The sequence below is a fragment of the Procambarus clarkii genome, chromosome 46 (assembly GCF_040958095.1).
Source record: "Procambarus clarkii isolate CNS0578487 chromosome 46, FALCON_Pclarkii_2.0, whole genome shotgun sequence".
Lineage (NCBI taxonomy): Eukaryota > Metazoa > Arthropoda > Malacostraca > Decapoda > Cambaridae > Procambarus > Procambarus clarkii.
In genome coordinates this window covers 34657300-34678196 of record NC_091195.1, presented here as the reverse complement: position 1 = coordinate 34678196, position 20897 = coordinate 34657300, and positions in this window count along the sequence as shown.

Below are 20897 nucleotides of genomic sequence, written 5' to 3'. Positions count from 1 at the left end.
CTTGGAATAGCACTGAATAATCATGTCTTTTTTAATAAATATTAAAAAATGAGTGAATTCCTCGAAAATACTGAAGAAATTGATTTTTATCTACAAATAGATCCGTTATATATTGATAAGACGGAATTTCATATTTTAAAAGTTTGGGATATTATAAATAAACATAAAAATTCAAATGTAACATATAAACAATATTCTAAATTTATTCTATAATAATGAATGTGAAATATTTTCCAATGAAATATATTTGAAATTAGTTAATGGTTTTTATATTGCAAAAATTTGATATAATACTTAATGTTATTTGAAATTTAAATTAAATTTAATGTTTATAAAAATGTATATAAATTTATCATATTTGTTATTAATTAATCCCAATATACATGGATATTTCTCTTTATTTTTGAATAGCTTCTACTAATAATAATATTACATCTTTCATGAGAAACGAAGAGCTAACTTTTATATCATTTTGCTTAATAATTATTTCGAAAGGTGACCTAAAAATAGTGAGTGTTTTTTTATTCTCACTTTGGTACCAACACTTATTACAATTTCCTCTCTTTACCACAACATTTTGGAGATTAGGGTAAATATAATACCCAAGAATTTAACAGCTTTTCAAATTTTTTTACTTCTGATGGTACAGCTATAATTAAGTTCTCTGATTCTTCAATATACTTTATAATATCTGTAAACTTTTGTCTTACTCTCTTTTGGTAATAAGGCTCGTCAGCCATTATGTCAAGTTTCAATAATAATAATAATAGGAGGATTCAGCTTCCAGTCCCTCTTAAAGACTTATGTATGTACAAAGGATCAGCAATATAAAGAAAATTATAGAATATTAAAAAAAATATGAAAATTGGTAACAAGAATTTGAAGAAAATACTGTTGTAGTTGGCCTGGCAGAATTCAGTTCGTGCGCCGATCATATTTGCACGATAACTTACTTTGTCTTTAAAAAATATTTTACTTCTGACAGTACAGCTATATATATATATATATATATATATTAGGTTCTCTGATTCTACAATATCCTTTATATTATCTTGTAAGCTTTTCTCTCTCTCTATTGTTTAGTAATAAGGATCATGTACCAATATGGCGAGTGTTTCATTCATATATCGATGTATTGAGACTTCAATAGAATTTACTAGTATCAATGAAATTAAACAGGGACACTTATCCACTAGAAATAATATTTTTGAAATAATTATTATTAATAATAATAATAATAATAATAATAATAATAATAATAATTTAGGAGGAGGAGGAGGAAATGTAATTAGTCGTCCTAGGTTGGTTTTAAAATGATTGCTGCATCAACCAAAAATTGAACAATTTAAAAAAAAAACAGAGATAATTACACAAAAATGTGCTGAATTATTATGTAAGGAGCCATATAATGAACTCTTAGCAATGAACCAAAAATGGCAATGTAATATTTTTTGTCCTTTTCATGAAGTTCGTGGTAAATCTCGTACACCTTCAGGTAGACTTTATATTCATCGTCATCGTTTTCACTGTTATTCCACAAATTGTAATAAAAGAGTTTAAACTGAGAAACTCCTAAATTTTCTCTTAAATAAAAACCAAAAATGATTTCTTCGACATACCAGTATTTTCTTCAAATTCCGGTTATAATTTTATCATTTTTTTTATATTTTTTAATTTTCTTTATATTACTGATCGTTTTTATATTCATAGTTTTTTACGTCAAAGTATTAAAGAGGGACTTGAAGCTGAAGAAATTGCATTTGAAGAAAGACACGAATTTATTGATCTACAAGGTTGGCTAAATTATGAATGAATATGATAACAATAATGACATTAAAATCAATAAATGTAAGGGAATGATTTAAAAGTAGATAGTTCTCAGTCACATGACAATCAAATTTGTCAAAAACTTGGGGGCCGTAAATGTGGACGTTATTTAGAAAAGGTCGTAATACCTATATCATCTTCTACTAGCAATATAAAATATTATTATGGAGGTGGAATCCTCAAACCAGGATGCATCATACTGTCTTTGGAAACAACCAGAAGAAAAATTCTGTGACCCAGTATGGGGTTTTTCTACAGTATTCATTTGAAGAAGATCGATGGAAGTGTAAATTCCTACCTACCAGGTCTTTATAACGCAACTACAAATAGATTAACTGCATGTGAACCAGGAGGAACTTTGGTTAAAATTACCAATGGGCAGGGATGAAGTAGTGGACCTTACTCAAATGACCCCCAAGACTTTTTTATACCATTAAAAGAACAAGAAAAATATATATGTCGATGTTCCCCTGGATATATTTCTAATCCAGATATCTCACGTTCAGCCTGTTTCCGCGATCCTTGTCTGGTACATTTACCATCTGGTGTAATTACAGCTCCAGGTTATTCTAATGGTCTATGTAACTGCGGTCCTATGTATACTAACTTACATGACAATAAACATTTTCCGTGTACAGCGTGTCCGGATCCCCATTTTGATGAGGAAAAACAAGAATTATCTATTTGGATGAAGTGTAAGATTGATAAAAATAATATTGAAATACATAAAGGAACATATCCACGTTCAAATTTTGAAGATATTGAACGTGGATGTGCAAAGGTAATTTTAAAGGCAAAATTTGTATCCAAGACTGATTTGATTGATTACGAAAATATCGAAAAATTTTTTAATCGACTTATGAATTCACTCAATATTAAAAACAAAAGTAAATAATGTTTGCATGTAACTCAGATGGTAGTATAGAAATCCCATTATCTTATTTCAAAAAATTACACTTTTATCCTCCTGCTTTACCTTTAGGAACAATTGTTCTAACCAACTATCATCATCAATAATATTAATAATGTTGATAAGAATGATGATGATGTTACCTTTGAAAATAATAGTGTAGAAGACTTACAATTATTTGTACAATACTTACTCATAAAATTGAAAAGGAAATTTATTATGAAATTGGATTCCCATTCAGTCTGTGATACTCTCCTAATATAAATAATGTTGCACAGTTCTTAGAAAATGGGAGTGGGAGTGGTAAAATTAACATTTTATTTATTAATATTCCAATTTTCTTTTTCCCTGATATTAAAAAAGATGAGCCATTACATAAACGGATATTACGAGTTGTATCCAACACTCATAAAATTACTCAGCTAGTGGAAGAATATATGTCTTCAAAATACAAATCCTCACATAAAAAATAATGTTATATGATAACGTTACAACTTGTTTTGAAAATTATGGCATTAAATGTCTCTGTAATACAAATTTTCGAATGGATTATTTTGAACAAATGACTAAACAAAAATTCAAATTTTCCTTTTTACAGTACGAAATGTAACCACTTTTCTTCGAAAGAATATATGGGAGAGAGAATTTAAAACACCCTGATATGGTCTTTGTCAGTACACACAACAACACCGGAAGAGTCCGTTATGGTTTTGAGAATCTTAAACGTGAAATTTTGTAATGGATGTAAGAAAGAAATAATAGGAGATGGTATACCTTCGTCTTACCATACTGGATCGCTAAAAATTGTTTCAAACAATCCTCCCTCAGTTCAATATTTTGATAATACAGGACGTGAGTTGTTTCAGAGTATAAGCAAAAGTAATAATTTTGTAGCAACGGCTGCCTACTATCTCTATTGTGCATTAAGTGATGATGAGTATCCCTTATGTAATTTATATGGGAAATGTTTTTGTAATGAAAATTACCGATGGAATTATATTTTATCTGTTCTGAAGAAAAGCTTCAAACCTAAGGAGATGTTACAATCAAAAATTGAAGATGCAGTTCATTTTATATATGGAGATAAACCATACTTTTTAAACATAACAAATAAGGAAAATAATCAATATCATATTGTTATATCAAATTTAAAATTTCGATGTTTCAAAGAACGAGGTTCAATGAATATTCTTTATGATCAGGAAAAATGTTGTATTCTAGTACAATTTTTAGATGTTTATGGAAACATTTTACCAACTTCTTGGTTTAAATTATTCGATGAATATTATTATATCCAAATTGGTATTCGCAAAGTTATTACTCCCATAATGTTATTAGCATTTGTAAGTCATTATTATTATTTTGTATTTAGGGATTTTGAAGTTGGCATGTATTGTTCGTTCTTCAAATGGATTAATGATGAAAATAGTGATAATATAGATTATAATTATGATACAGAGGCAAGTAACGACTACAAAGAATATGGAAGTAGTGATTATGAAAGTAGTGATGAAATATTTGTTTAATAAAAAGAAAATATATATATATTTTTTCAGTTTTTTTTTAATTTTATTTAAAATAAATGTTTATAAAATAAATAATAATATATAAAATGACTTTGAGTGACTTTTTGTTTGTTTTATTTTTATATAAAATATCGAATTTAACTATAAAGGGGAAAATATTATTTCTGTTTTCTTTAATTTTATCTCAAATTATAAAGTAACTATGAATATTTTAATCAAAATGTATATTTTGTTTTTTTTATTTTAAATATAAATAAAAAATTATACATAAAATTAATAATATTATATATTTAATATCTGTGATAAATAAAATTATGTTTATAAAATTAACAAAACTTAAACATCAAAAATATTTATATTATATAGGAAATGTTTATAAGTTTTATTTTGCAATAAAATTTGGAAAAATATATAAATCCATAAAGAATTAATTGATTCTCTTCATTTTTTTTGCCTTAATTAAAAAATAACCAATACAAAATTTGGAGTTATAAATAAAATTTGATGTCTTATTTGGCAAACTATTCAAGATCTGATTTGCCTAATAAGCCAATGAATGGTCCACCACCGGCTGATGGTCCACCACAGGGTCCCCACTGACCACGGGCTGGTGGTCAACCCCATTTTTTTCCACAAAATAGTTTTTTATGGATGAGATACCATATCTAAAAAAAAAAAAAAAAAAGAATGATGTGCTGTTACACTGCCCCTAGATATCATTCGGTTCCCAAGAGTTCGACTTAATCAAACCAGAAATGCTGCTCTTCAAATCAAGGGTCTTAAAATGTTGAATGCCGTTCCCAATCATATCAAAGACTGTACCTCTCCCAACTAGTTTAAGAAAAAAAAATGTAAAGTGAGTATAATAAGAGTTTTGGTGAACTTTTGGGATTCCTGTGTCTGTGGGTGTGTGTGTGTGTGTGTGTGTGTGTGTCTGTGTCTGTGTGTGTGTGTGTGTCTTTGTGTGTGTAAGTGTGTGTGTCTTTGTGTGTGTAAGTGTGTGTGTGTCGTTGTGTGTGTGTGTGTGTGTGTCGTTGTGTGTGTGTGTGTGTGTGTGTCGTTGTGTGTGTGTGTGTCTTTGTGTCTTTGTGTGTGTGTGTGTGTCTTTGTGTGTGTGTCTTTGTGTGTGTGTGTGTGTGTGTCTTTGTGTGTGTGTGTGTGTGTGTCTTTGTGTGTGTAAGTGTGTGTGTCGTTGTGTGTGTGTGAGTCTTTGTGTGTGTGTGTGTGTGTGTGTGTCTTTGTGTGTGTGTGTGTATGTGTCGTTGTGTGTGTGTGTGTGTGTCGTTGTGTGTGTGTGTGTGTACTCACCTATATGTACTCACCTATATGTGCTTGCAGGATCGAGCATTGACTCTTGGATCCCGCCTTTCTAGCTATCGGTTGTTTACAGCAATGACTCCTGTCCCATTTCCCTATCATACCTAGTTTTAAAAGTATGAATAGTATTTGCTTCCACAACCTGTTCCCCAAGTGCATTCCATTTTTCTACTACTCTCACGCTAAAAGAAAACTTCCTAACATCTCTGTGACTCATCTGAGTTTCCAGTTTCCACCCATGTCCCTCGTTCTGTTATTATTACGTGTGAACATTTCATCTATTTCCACTTTGTCAATTCCCCTGAGTATTTTATATGTCCCTATCATATCTCCTCTCTCCCTTCTTTTCTCTAGTGTCGTAAGGTTCAGTTCCTTCAGCCGCTCTTCATATCCCATCCCTCGTAACTCTGGGACAAGCCTCGTCACAAACCTCTGAACCTTCTCCAGTTTCTTTATGTGTTTCTTCAGGTGGGGGCTCCATGATGGCGCGGCATACTCTAAGACGGGTCTCACGTAGGCAGTGTAAAGCGCCCTAAAAGCTTCCTCATTTAGGTTTCTGAATGAAGTTCTAATTTTCGCCAGTGTAGAGTACGCTGCTGTCGTTATCCTATTTATATGTGCCTCAGGAGTTAGATTAGGTGTCACATCCACTCCCAGATCTCTTTCTCGAATCGTTACAGGTAGGCTGTTCCCCTTCATTGTGTACTGTCCCTTTGGTCTCCTGTCACCTGATCACATTTCCATAACTTTACATTGTGTCTTTGTGTGTGTGTGTGTGTGTCTTTGTGTGTGTGTGTGTGTCTTTGTGTGTGTGTGTGTCTTTGTGTGTGTCTTTGTGTGTGTGTGTGTGTCTTTGTGTGTGTCTTTGTGTGTGTCTTTGTGTGTGTCTTTGTGTGTGTCTTTGTGTGTGTGTGTGTGTGTGTGTGTGTGTGTGTGTGTGTGTGTGTGTGTGTGTGTGTGTGTGTGTGTGTGTGTGTCTGTGTGTGTGTGTGTGTCTTTGTGTGTGTGTGTGTGTGTGTGTGTGTGTGTGTGTGTGTGTGTGTGTGTGTGTGTGTGTGTGTGTGTGTGTGTGTGTGTGTCTTTGTGTGTGTCTTTGTGTGTGTCTTTGTGTGTGTGTGTGTCTTTGTGTGTGTCTTTGTGTGTGTCTTTGTGTGTGTCTTTGTGTGTGTCTTTGTGTGTGTCTTTGTGTGTGTGTGTGTGTCTTTGTGTGTGTCTTTGTGTGTGTCTTTGTGTGTGTCTTTGTGTATGTCCTTTGTGTGTGTTTTGTGTGTGTGTGTGTGTGTGTCGTTGTGTGTCTTTGTGTGAGTGTGTCTTTGTGTGTGTGTGTGTGTGTGTGTCTTTGTGTGTGTGTGTGTGTGTGTGTGTGTGTACTCACCTAATTGTACTCACCTAATTGTGCTTGCGGGGGTTGAGCTTTGGCTCTTTGGTCCCGCCTCTCAACTGTCAATCAACTGGTGTACAGATTCCTGAGCCTACTGGGCTCTATCATATCTACATTTGAAAAAGTGTATGGAGTCAGCCTCCACCACATCACTTCCTAATGCATTCCATTTATTAACTACTCTGACACTGAAAAAATTCTTTCTAACGTCTCTGTGGCTCATCTCGGTACTAAGTTTCCACCTGTGTCCCCTTGTTCGTGTCCCACCCGTGCTGAAGAGTTTGTCTTTGTCCACCCTGTCAATTCCCCTGAGAATTTTGTAGGTGGTTATCATGTCTCCCCTTACTCTTCTGTTTTCCAGGGATGTGAGGTTCAGCTCCTTTAGCCTTTCCACGTAGCTCAATCCTCTCAGTTCCGGGACGAGCCTGGTGGCATACCGCTGAATCTTCTCTAACTTTGTCTTGTGTTTAACTAGGTATGGACTCCAGGCAGGAGCTGCATACTCCAGGATTGGTCTTACATAAATGGTATACAGGGTTCTGAAAGATTCCTTACACAAGTTTCTGAAGGCAGTTCTTATGTTGGCCAGTCTAGCATATGCCGCTGATGATATTCTTTTGATGTGGGCCTCTGGAGACAGGTTCGGTGTGATATCAACCCCCAGATCCTTCTCTCTATTTGATTCTTGCAGGATTTCCCCTCCCAGATGATACCTTGTGTTCAGCCTCCTGCTCCCTTCGCCTAATTTCATCACCTTACACTTTCCAGAGTTGAACTTCAGCAGCCATTTTCTAGACCATTCCTCCTGTTTATCCAGGTCATCCTGTAGTCTCTGTCTATCTTCATCCGTCTTGATTCTTCTCATAATTTTTGCATCATCAGCAAACATCGAGAGGAATGAGTCTATACCCTCTGGAAGATCGTTCACATATATTAGAAACAGGATGGGTCCAAGTACTGAGCCCTGTGGGACTCCGCTGGTGACATCTCGCCACTCTGATGTCTTCCCCCTCACCGTTACTCGCTGTTTCCTGTTGCTTAAGTACTCCCTTATCCACTGGAGCACCTTCCCTTTTACTCCTGCCTGTTGCTCCAACTTTTTCAACAGCCTTTTATGGGGTACGGTGTCAAAGGCTTTTTGGCAATCCAGGAAAATGCAGTCGGCCCACCCTTCTCTTTCCTGCCTAATTTTCGTTGCCTGGTCATAAAATTCTATTAAACCTGTGGGCACGATTTACCATCTCTGAACCCATGTTGGTGGTGCGTTACAAAGTTATTTCCCTCCAGATGCTCTACGAGCCTTTTCCTCACGATCTTCTCCAGCACCTTGCATGGTATACAAGTTAAGGAAACTGGCCTGTAATTCAGTGCCTCTTGCCTGTCACCCTTTTTGTATATTGGGACCACGTTAGCTGTCTTCCAACTTTCTGGTAAGTCTCCTGTTTCCAGTGACCTGTTATACACCATAGAGAGTGGCACACTTAGTGCTTCTGCACCTTCCTTTAGTACCCATGGTGAGATTCTATCAGGCCCAACAGCCTTTGTCACATCTAGCTCCAGCAGACACCTTTTGACCTCATCAATGGTGAGGTCAAATTCCTCCAAGGTTGCTTGGTTTGCCGCCTCCTCATTTAGTGCAGGGGCTTCTCCTTGTTCTATTGTGAAGACCTCCTGGAATCTCTTGTTGAGTTCTTCACACACCTCCTTGTCATTCTCTGTGTATCTGTTCTCCCCTTTCCACAGCTTCATCACTTGTTCCTTCACTGCTGTTTTCCTCCTGATATGGCTGTGGAGCAGCTTTGGTTGGGTCTTGGCTTTACTCGCGATGTAATTTTCAAACTGTCTCTCTGCTTCCCTCCTCACTCTGATGTACTCATTTCTGGCCCTCTGGTATCTCTCCCTGCTTCTGGTGTTCTGTTATTTCTGTAGTTTCTCCATGTTCTTTTACTCAGTTGTTTCGCTACCTTACATTCCTGGTTGAACCATGGGTTTTTCTGTTGTTTTTCGTTTTTCTCCTTTTGGACGGGGATAAACCTGTCTGCAGCTTCCTGGCACTTTTGGGTGATAATATCCATCATGACCTGCACATTCTTGTCTCTAAGTTCTGTTTCCCATGGTATTCCCCTGAGGAAGTTCCTCATCTCGTCATATTTTCCTCTTCGGTAATTCAGTCTTTTCCCCTCCACTCCCATCCTTGGATAGGTTATCCCTACCTCCACCAAGTACTCAAAGGTCAGTACACTGTGGTCACTCATTCCTATGGGGGCTTCAACTTTGACTTCCCTTATTTCTGACTCATTCAGGGTGAATATTAAGTCGAGTCTAGCTGGTTCATCATTGCCTCTCATTCTTGTGGGTTCCTTGACAGGGCTCAGAAAATTCCTTGTTGCCACTTCCAAGAGTTTAGCTCGCCACGTATCTGCACCACCATGTGGGTCCCCATTCTCCCAGTCTATCTTTCCATGGTTGAAATCACCCATGATTAAGAGTCTTGAGCCATTCCTGCTGGCAACTGAAGCTGCTCTCTCTATTATATTAATGGTTGCCATGTTGTTCCTATCAAACTCCTGTCTAGGTCTTCTGTCATTTAGGGGAGGGTTGTAAATGACTGTCACTATTATCTTAGGTCCACCCATTGTTATAGTTCCTGTTATGTAATCTCTGAATCCGTCACAGCCCGGAATTTCCATCTCATCAAAACTCCAGTCCTTCCTTATCAGCAGGGCCACTCCTCCACCTCCTCTCCCTTCCCTCTCTTTCCTTACTATATAGTAGTCCTTTGGAAACACAGCATCTGTTATGACTCCTGACAATTTTGTTTCCGTTAGTCCTATTACATCAGGGTTTTCTTCTTGCACCCTTTCTGCCAGGTCACTTGCTTTATTGGTAATCCCATCAATGTTTGAGTACATTACCTTGAAGCTCACTTTCTTATATCCAATTTCACCCACACTCCCTAGAAGTGTAGGAGGTTGTTCTATGATCATTGCTACTTGGGTAGGCTCCTCCTCCTGTGAGGTAGTTGCCAGGGGTTCAGGGGGAGGTGGAGTGGGGGGTGGAGGGCTTAGGTCTTCCTCAGGCCTGCTTGGGGCAGGAAGAAGTCCTGGGGGTGAGGGAGCAGGGATTGCTTGGGGAGAGGGCACGCCCTCCTGCGGTGTAGTTGACAGGGGTTTGGAGGGAGGTGGAGTGGGGGATAGAGGGCTTTGGTCTTGCTCAGGCCTGCTTGGGGCAGGGAGAAGACCAGGGGCTGGGAAAGCAGGGGCTACTTGGGGTAAGGGGAGGGGGAGAATTTGGGTTTCATGATGGGCATTATGCAGGGGCAAGGAAGGGTTTGTGCTGGGGGGTAGGGAGGGCCCTATTGGGTGGTGGACTGGGGTGTTGCATTCCCCCCTGGGGTTCCTGGGTTGCTGGATTGGGGTTCCCCACTCCCCTCTGGGTTTGCTGGGTTGGAGGCTGAGGTTCCCTGGCTCTCTTCCCTCTCCTTGCGCCTTTTCCTTGCATCTGCTGCCCTTACTATCTCGTCTCTGGTCATGTCCCTCTGAACATATACCTCTTTGTAGTTCCATGCATACCTCAGTTTGCTCTTCCTTACTAGAATGTCCTCTTTGATGTCCTCGCTCTTGAATACTACCTTGATCAATCTTTTTTTCTCTCTGTTGTACTGGCCAATCCGGAAAAACTGTTCTATGTCTCGTTCAGCCCCTTCCATTCCTATCTCCTTTAATATCCCTGCCACTGCAGCTTTGTCTTTAGTCCTCGTTTCCTCCTTGTGGAGCCCTCTTGTTCCTCGACACCTACCACTACTACAGCTCTTTTCCTTTCCATTAGCTGGCTTGTGCATCTAGCTGCCTCCTGTGAGGTTACTGCTTTCATTACAACTTCCTTGACTGTGGACATTGCTCCTGGGCTCTTGAGCATTTCAGCAAAGGTTGGGCCAATTGTAGGGGTCCCTGCCATAGCTACATCTCCTGGCACCTGGGGGTTGGTCCCCTGGGCCAGAGTCTGATGAGAGCCTGTTTTTAGGCTTTTTATCTCATCTTGTGCTGCATTTAGTTCTATCTGCAGCTTACATATAGTTTCCCTCAGGTCCTTCAATTCCCCACTGACTTCCTTCCAAGCCTTAGCAATCATCTCCATGAATGACTCGTCCAGTCCCTCTCCTCCAGCTTCATTCTGTTGTCTTACCATCCCGCTTGACCTGTGTGTGTGTGTGTGTGTGGTGTGTGTGTGTGTGTGTGTGTGTGTGTGTGTGTGTGTGTGTGTGTGTGTGTGTGTGTGTGTGTGTGTGTGTGTGTGTCTGTATGTGCGTATGTGTGTGTGTGTCTGTATGTGCGTGTGTGTGTGTGTGTGTGTCCGTGTGTGTCTTTGTGTGTGTGTGTGTGTGTGTGTGTCTTTGTGTGTGTGTGTGTGTGTCGTTGTGTGTGTCGTTGTGTGTCTTTGTGTGTGTGTGTGTGTCGTTGTGTGTCTTTGTGTGTGTGTGTGTGTGTGTCTTTGTGTGTGTGTGTGTGTGTCTTTGTGTGTGTGTGTGTGTCTTTGTGTGTGTGTGTGTGTCGTTGTGTGTCTTTGTGTGTGTGTGTGTGTCGTTGTGTGTCTTTGTGTGTGTGTGTGTGTGTCTTTGTGTGTCTTTATGTGTGTGTGTGTCTTTGTGTGTGTCTTTGTGTGTGTCGTTGTGTGTCTTTGTGTGTGTGTGTGTGTCGTTGTGTGTCTTTGTGTGTGTGTGTGTGTCGTTGTGTGTCTTTGTGTGTGTGTTTGTGTGTGTCTTTGTGTGTGTGTGTGTGTCTTTGTGTGTGTCGTTGTGTGTCTTTGTGTGTGTGTGTGTGTCGTTGTGTGTCTTTGTGTGTGTGTGTGTGTGTGTGTGTCTTTGTGTGTGTGTGTGTGTGTGTCTTTGTGTGTGTGTGTGTCTTTGTGTGTGTGTGTGTGTCTTTGTGTGTGTCTTTGTGTGTGTTTTTGTGTGTGTGTGTGTGTGTCGTTGTGTGTCTTTGTGTGTGTGTGTGTGTGTGTGTCTTTGTGTGTGTGTGTGTGTTGTGTGTCTTTGTGTGTGTGTGTGTGTCTTTGTGTGTGTCTTTATGTGTGTGTTTTGGGTGTGTGTTTTTGCGTTTGAGTGTGAGTTTGTGTGTGTATATGTTTTTGTATGCAAAAAGATGAATAAAAAGGATAAACTTTCAATTAACATACAAATCGAACATATAAATAATGAGAAGTTTAACATTAAAAAAAATCCCTGGATTATATTATTTTCCCCTGAGATTTAATCTAACAAGACAATTATTTATAGCTGATAAATTATATTATAATAATAATATCGATGATTCTCATATTACTTTTACTTATCCAAACAATCTTAGCAGAAGTCAATTAATATATCATAAAATTTATGACATGTCAGGACTAACAGCTGATAATAAATTTGTCTGGTATGAAAGATTTTTCACGCAAATTCATAATCAAAATATTGTATATGAAGACGATGATCAGGATTTTTCACTTTCAGTTATTCTAGAACTCATTCCCCTTTTAAATTAGAAAAAAACAAAATGATACTTTTATCAACGAGGTTGTGTATTTAATGTTGTTTCTTTTAGATGGGGTAAGAGATATTACCCAAAGTTTAAAACAAAGTTCATTAAGGGAGTATATTATTAATAATTGTATAAATTATCAAAAAGCATTAAAAGCAAATAAAAAAACTCTTAAAACTATTGATATGTACATTTGTATTGATGATGTAATTAAATATGATGAGCTTATCATTGATCATCTTATTAGATATTTTGAAAAAGATAAAAATTGGTCAGAAAGAAAACATATATCATTATCCACTGCATGGCATATGCATTGTGAGTTATTGCAAAAATTTACTATGATTAAAGAAAATAAAAAGATTATATCAATACCAAGACTTGCAAAATTTAATTTACAACTTTTACCCGATTATCAAATAACCAAAGTGATAGCTTATCTTCCACAACAAACAATACATAAAAAAATTTGGCACAATCAGTACAAAATTATTATATTTATAGCAATGGTATTATTATTAAAAAGAGGAAGGCGTTGGATGAGATGGAGGAGGGAGGTTTGGAGGATGTGGAGGATGAAGCGGATCAGGCGTTGGAAGATCAAGTGGATCAAGAGATGGAGGAGGTAGTGGAAGAGATTGATGATGATGGAGAGGAAGAGGAGGAATATATTTGTTCAACATACCATGGTGCACGGCTTCGGGCTGAGAGAATATGATGGAGTCTGGTGGGATGATCGGTGATCATGAGTCTACCACAAAGACACACACACACACAAACACACACACACATACACATTCTGACACACACACACACACACACACACACACACACACACAAACACACACACACACACACACACACACACACACACACAAAGGCGTGGAGGAACTTCCGGAATAACAGAACACCAGAAAGCAGAGAGAGATACCAGAGAACCAGGAATGAGTACGTCAGGGTGAGAAGAGAAGCAGAGAAAAATTTTGAAAATGATATAGCAAACAAAGCCAAGACTGAACCAAAGCTACTCCACAGTCACATCAGAAGGAAAACAACAGTGAAAGAACAGGTATTGAAACTTAGAACAGGCGAGGACAGGTATACAGAGAATGACAGAGAGGTGTGTGAGGAACTCAACAAGAGGTTCCAGGAGGTCTTCACATAGAACAGGGTGAGGTCACTGTGCTAGGAGAAAGGGAGGTAAACCAGGCGGCCTTGGAGGAGTTCAAAATTACGAGAGAGGAGGTCAAGAGACACCTGCTGGATCTGGATGTTAGAAAGGCTGTTGGTCCAGATGGGATCTCACCATGGGTACTGAAAGAGTGTGCAGAGGCACTTTGCTTGCCACTCTCCATAGTGTATAGTAAGTCACTAGAGACGGGAGACCTACCAGAAATATGGAAGACGGCGAATGTGGTCCCAATATACAAAAAGGGCGACAGACAAGAGGCACTGAACTACAGGCCAGTGTCCTTGACTTGTATACCATGCATGGTGATGGAGAAGATCGTGAGAAAAAAACCTGGTAACACATCTGGAGAGAAGGGACTTCGTGACAAATCGCCAACATGGATTCAGGGTGGGTAAATCTTGCCTTACAGGCTTGATAGAATTCTACGATCAGGTGACACAGATTAAGCAAGAAAGAGAGGGCTGGGCGGACTGCATTTTCTTGGATTGTCGGAAAGCCTTTGACACAGTACCGCATAAGAGGCTGGTACATAAGCTGGAGAGACAGGCAGGTGTAGCTGGTAAGGTGCTCCAGTGGATAAGGGAGTATCTAAGCAATAGGAAGCAGAGAGTTACGGTGAGGGGTGAGACCTCCGATTGGCGTGAAGTCACCAGTGGAGTCCCACAGGGCTCTGTACTCGGTCCTATCTTGTTTCTGATATATGTAAATGATCTCCCGGAGGGTATCGATTCATTTCTCTCAATGTTTGCGGACGATGCTAAAATTATGAGAAGGATTAAAACAGAAGAGGACTGTTTGAGGCTTCAAGAAGACCTAGACAAGCTGAAGGAATGGTCGAACAAATGGTTGTTAGAGTTTAACCCAACCAAATGTAATGTAATGAAGATAGGTATAGGGAGCAGGAGGCCAGATACAAGGTATCATCTGGGATAGGAAATTCTTCAGGAGTCAGAGAAGGAAAAAGACTTGGGGGTTGATATCACGCCAGACCTGTCTCCTGCAGCACATATCAAGCGGATAACATCAGCGGCATATGCCAGGCTAGCCAACATACGAACGGCATTCAGAAACTTGTGTAAAGAATCATTCAGAACTTTGTATACCACATATGTCGGGCCAATCCTGGAGTATGCAGCCCCAGCATGGAGTCCATATCTAGTCAAGGATAAGGACTAAACTGGAAAAGGTTCAAAGGTTTGCCACCAGACTAGTACCCGAGCTGAGAGGTATGAGCTACGAGGAGAGACTACGGGAATTAAACCTCACTTCGCTGGATGACAGAAGTGTTAGGGGGGACATGATTACCACATTCAAGATTCTGAAGGGGATTGATAGGGTAGATAAAGACAGTCTATTTAACACAAGGGGAACACGCACAAGGGGACACAGGTGGAAACTGAGTGCCCAAATGAGCCACAGAGATATTAGAAAGAACTTTTTTAGTGTCAGAGTGGTTGACAAATGGAATGCATTAGGGGTTAATGTGGTGGAGGCTGACTCCATACACAGTTTCAAGTGTAGATATGACAGAGCCCGATAGGCTCAGGAATCTGTACACCTGTTGATTGACGGTTGAGAGGCGGGACCAAAGAGCCAGAGCTCAACCCCCGCAAACACAACTAGGTGAGTACAACTAGGTGAGTACACACACACACACACACACACACACATTCTGACACACACACACACACACACATTCTGACACACACACACACACACACACACACACACACACACACACACACACACACACACACACACACACACACACACACACACACACACACACACACACACACACACACACACACACACACACACACACACACACACACACACACACACACACACACACACATTCTGACACACAAAACGCTTTCTCACACAGGAATCACACACACACACACACACACACACACACACACACACACACACACACACACACACACACACACACACACACACACACACACACACACACACACACACACACACACACACACATACACACACACACACACATACACACACACACACACACACACACACACACACACACACACACACACACACACACACACACACACACACACACATTGTGACACACAAAACGCATTCTCACACAGGAATCCACACACACACACACACACATACACACACATTCTGACACACAAAACGCATTCTCACACAGGAATCACACACACACACACACACACACACATTCTGACACACAAAACGCATTCTCACACAGGAATCACACACACACACACACACACACACACACACACACACACACACACACACACACACACACAGATTCGATGCACACACACACACACACAAAGACACACACACACACAAAGGCACACACACACACACACACACAAAGACACACACACACACTTTGAACTTTGTAACACAGCATCAACATGGGTTCAGGGATGGCAGGTCCTGCCTCACAGGGTTACTTGAATTCTACGACCAGGCAACAAAAATAAGGCAAGAAAGAGAAGGGTGGGCAGACTGCATATTTTTGGATTGTCAGAAAGCCTTTGATACAGTGCCACACAAGAGGCTAGTGCGAAAGTTGGAGATGCAGGCTGGAGTGAGAGGGAAGGTACTCCGGTGGATAGAGGAATACCTAAGCAACAGGAGACAACGAGTCTGTGTGAGGGGTGAGGTCTCAGATTGGCGAGACGTCACAAGTGGAGTCCCGCAGGGGTCAGTCCTTGGACCTATACTGTTTCTGGTATATGTAAATGATCTCCCAGAGGGTATAGATTCGTTCCTCTCAATGTTTACCGACGATGCAAAAATTATGAGGAGGATTGAAACAGAGGATGATAGTAGGAGGCTACAAGATGACCTGGATAGACTGAGTGAATGGTCCAACAAATGGCTGTTGAAGTTCAACCCGAGTAAATGCAAAGTAATGAAACTAGGCAGTGGAAACAGGAGGCCAGGCACAGGATACAGAATAGGAGATGAAGTACTTAATGAAACAGACAGAGAGAAAGATCTAGGAGTTGATATCACACCAACCTGTCTCCTGAAGCCCACATAAAGAGAATAACGTCTGCGGCATATGCGAGGCTGGCTAACATCAGAACGGCGTTCAGGAACCTGTGTAAGGAATCATTCAGAATCTTGTACACCACATATGTAAGACCAATCCTGGAGTATGCGGCCCCAGCATGGAGCCCGTACCTTGTCAAGCACAAGACGAAGCTGGAAAAAGTCCAAAGGTATGCTACTAGACTAGTCCCAGAACTAAGAGGCATGAGTTATGAGGAAAGGCTGCGGGAAATGCACCTCACGACACTGGAAGACAGAAGAGTAAGGGGGGACATGATCACAACCTACAAATCCTCAGGGGAATCGACCGGGTAAACAAGGACGAACTTTTCAACACTGGTGGGACGCGAACAAGGGGACACAGGTGGAAGCTGAGTACCCAAATGAGCCACAGAGACGTTAGAAAGAACTTTTTCAGTGTCAGAGTAGTTAGCAAATGGAATGCATTAGGAAGTGATGTGGTGGAGGCTGACTCCATTCACAGTTTCAAATGTAGATATGATAGAGCCCAATAGGCTCAGGAATCTGTACACCAGTTGATTGACGGTTGAGAGGCGGGACCAAAGAGCCAGAGCTCAACCCCCGCAAGCACAATTAGGTGAGTACAATTAGGTGAGTACACACAAAGACACACACACACACACAAAGAGACACACACACTTACACACACACACACAAAGACACACACACTTACACACACAAAGACACACACACTTACACACACAAAGACACTACACACACACACACAAAGACACACACACACACACACACACACACACACACACCAAAGACACAAAGACACAAAGACACACACAAAGACACACACAAAGACACACACACACACACACAAAGACACACACACACACACACACACACACAAAGACACAAAGACACACACAAAGACACACACACACACACACACAAAGGACACACACAAAGACACACACACACACACACCACACACACATTCTGACACACAAAACGCATTCTCACACAGGAATCACACACACACATATTCTGACACATAAAACGTATTCTCACACAGGAATCATACACACACACACACACACATATTCTGACACATAAAACGTATTCTCACACAGGAATCACACACACATTCTCACAAACACACACCAAAACACATATACACACACACACACACACACACTCATTCTTACACACACACACACAAAGACACACACACACACACACACACACAAAGACACACACACACAAAGACACACACACACACACACACACAATCCTGAAAATCCTCTCGTTGGCTCCGCCCACTTCAACAGTGATTGGTGCTCCATCAAGCCAATCACAGCAGACCGGCCGCACAGTTACCACGACTCACATACCAAACACTTAATTGTTTTAAAACAGTAAAGTTTAACTCTTTTTTAATACTTATTTAAAAAAGAAAGAATAGCTCATGACAGAATTGATGATAAAAGAAATTGACCATGGTCTTCAGCCTTTTATTCACATCACCCAAAGTTTGGTTGATGAAAATAAATCTTTTTTAAATACAAATAAGTATCTGACAGATTTGACAGAAAACATTAAATTGTCAAATCTTCATCACCCAGCCAAATCTTTTATTAATTCTATCAATGAAAACCTAAATTTTAATCCCAAAATGATTTTAATAAAATTATGAAAAATATTTTGCATGGTGATGTAGAATCCCCTATTCTAAATATTATAGAAAAACAAAGCTCTTAAACAACATATGTTAAAAAAATACCCATTTAAATTCTATGAAGAACACATTAACAATGTAAATAAACTTGCCCAAGATCTTGGGTTTGAAAACGAAACTCAATTTCTTGAATATTTAGAAAGTAATCCTTCACCAACTGATTCCAAATTAACTAAAATTTTTAACACTATGACCAAATGGGCTGGTAAACATAAAAGTTTGATATTGAAATCTGCGATATTATTAGGTGTAGGTGTTGCTTTTCTTGAATATTTGAACAAATACAATCGGAAGAACAGTGGTTGTTTTAGATACCATGTTGGAAAAGGACATTCCCTTAAAAAAGAAGTATATTTGACCAGATTTTGTAAAATTCCCTATCAATCGGGTTGATTATATTAACTATGACATACTAAATGATAATACTCATCCATTGTTCAATAAAAAAGTCTGGAACTGTCAATTTGATATTCCAAATTCTGCAGAAACCCAAAATATATTAAATTTGGGCTGTAAGGGAATATGTTGTCCCCATAACTACAATTATCTTTCACAATTTGTCTAGGGTTATGAACCTATTTCTAATTTAGAAAATAAAGAAATATTTTATATATATAAATGTGAACAGGGAACAATTTCAAGAAATATTGTCAAAATTTTAGGAGATGGTATTGGTGAAGTGATTCAAGGCATTGGGCAATCTGATATATGGCAGTTTATATTGAAATCAATTAAAAATATTGGCTGGGTTATACTTTTAATTTTATTATTAATAATAATGTTAGGCCCATTGATAATGGTGATCAAATAGCGACATATGAGTGCACTAATGGGTGGTGTGGTGTATGGTGCATTGATGTAATAATATACAATATTTACTCACTGAGCTTATTTGCAAAGAAAAATGTTTAACTACCATTGCAACATTCATTAACATATTTCATAAATAATTCTCGAGGTAACCCACCATATTCATATGCAATGTATATGAAGGATATACCCCAGGGGACCTCTGTTATATGTCCATCAATATTTCGTAAAATTTTCCATGGTTTTAAATTTTCTTTTTCCTTTTCTAAAAAGGAAATTTTATATTGAACTTCAACACTGTAATGGGAATAAATTTCTGATGATTGTGGTAGCGGTGGTTGTGGTGGTAGTGGTGGTGGTAGTGGTGGTGGCGGTGGTGGTGGTGGTAATTGATAACAATATTTTGAAGGAAAATCAGAAACGTAACATGAAGAAGGTGGAATTACATAAATTGAATGTGGCACTGAAGTCATATAATAAGGTACAATCATATATTGAGTTGTTTGTAATGGTATTTGTGGAATGGTTGGTTGATAATAATAATCATTTCGATGACACCCATATTCTTCACCACCACCACCACCACCACCACCACCACCACCACCACTATTCCAACTTTCAGCATCACCATTTACTCCAGCTTCCACCATGATTCCTCTCAGTATTCTGGTAAATGAATCCTCAAATTTCTTTATTATATTGATCAATATTAAAAAAATAAATAAATACTCTTAACAATTTCATAATGAAAACTGTTACTGTCTCTGATATTGCAATTGCAACTTACATAGTACATCGTATATCACAACGAAAAAACAATGGAGATTCTTCAACAAAGAAATGGAAGTAAGTATTTTAAAAATATTATCATTAAGAATATACCATGGAAAAATATTCCTCCCAATTTCCCCAAAGCTTTCTTAGATGAAAATCCTAACGACTTTGAAGTTAAATTCACAACGCTAGGTTGTAACATGCTAAAATGTTATTATGATGTAAAACTGCTTGTCAGCCCGGATCTGGATCAGCTATTTTAATAAACGAAACGTGAATATGCCTGTAGTGAAGCATGTTATGCTGTTCATAATGAGGTCCTTGAATTTCTTCAAGAAAGATTTGGTAATGATTTAAAATCTATTCTAAACAATACAGAAAATTATTGTGGTGTACAGTTGTCTGCACTTAAAACATTGGCTCTAAGACCTTCAAGTCGATGGAGTCCTTCTAATGAAAACGATTTACAATCTTATCAAAAGAACCCATTGCCTATGCCAAGAATACAATACATATCACTGAGAAAAGCTGTTGCTGGCTTAATCGAGTGCTCCACCATTGACATGGAATATTCAGCAACAGAATATAAACTTTAACTCAATCTATTGTAAATTCTTTCATAAATACTATGATAGCCAGTCAGATCAATGCCATAGTCATGTCCACCGCCATATATTAGGTTTTATATTTGGCAATCAAGTTATCAAACCAATTAACCGATGGTGAATTAGTGGACTTACTTAATCCAACATCAGGAATGAGTATGATTCTTATGGATAAATTGAACAAACAAAATTATATGGATGTTGACAGAGGTTATATTGAAACAGTTGTTCCACAGTCAATACTCGAAAAAGA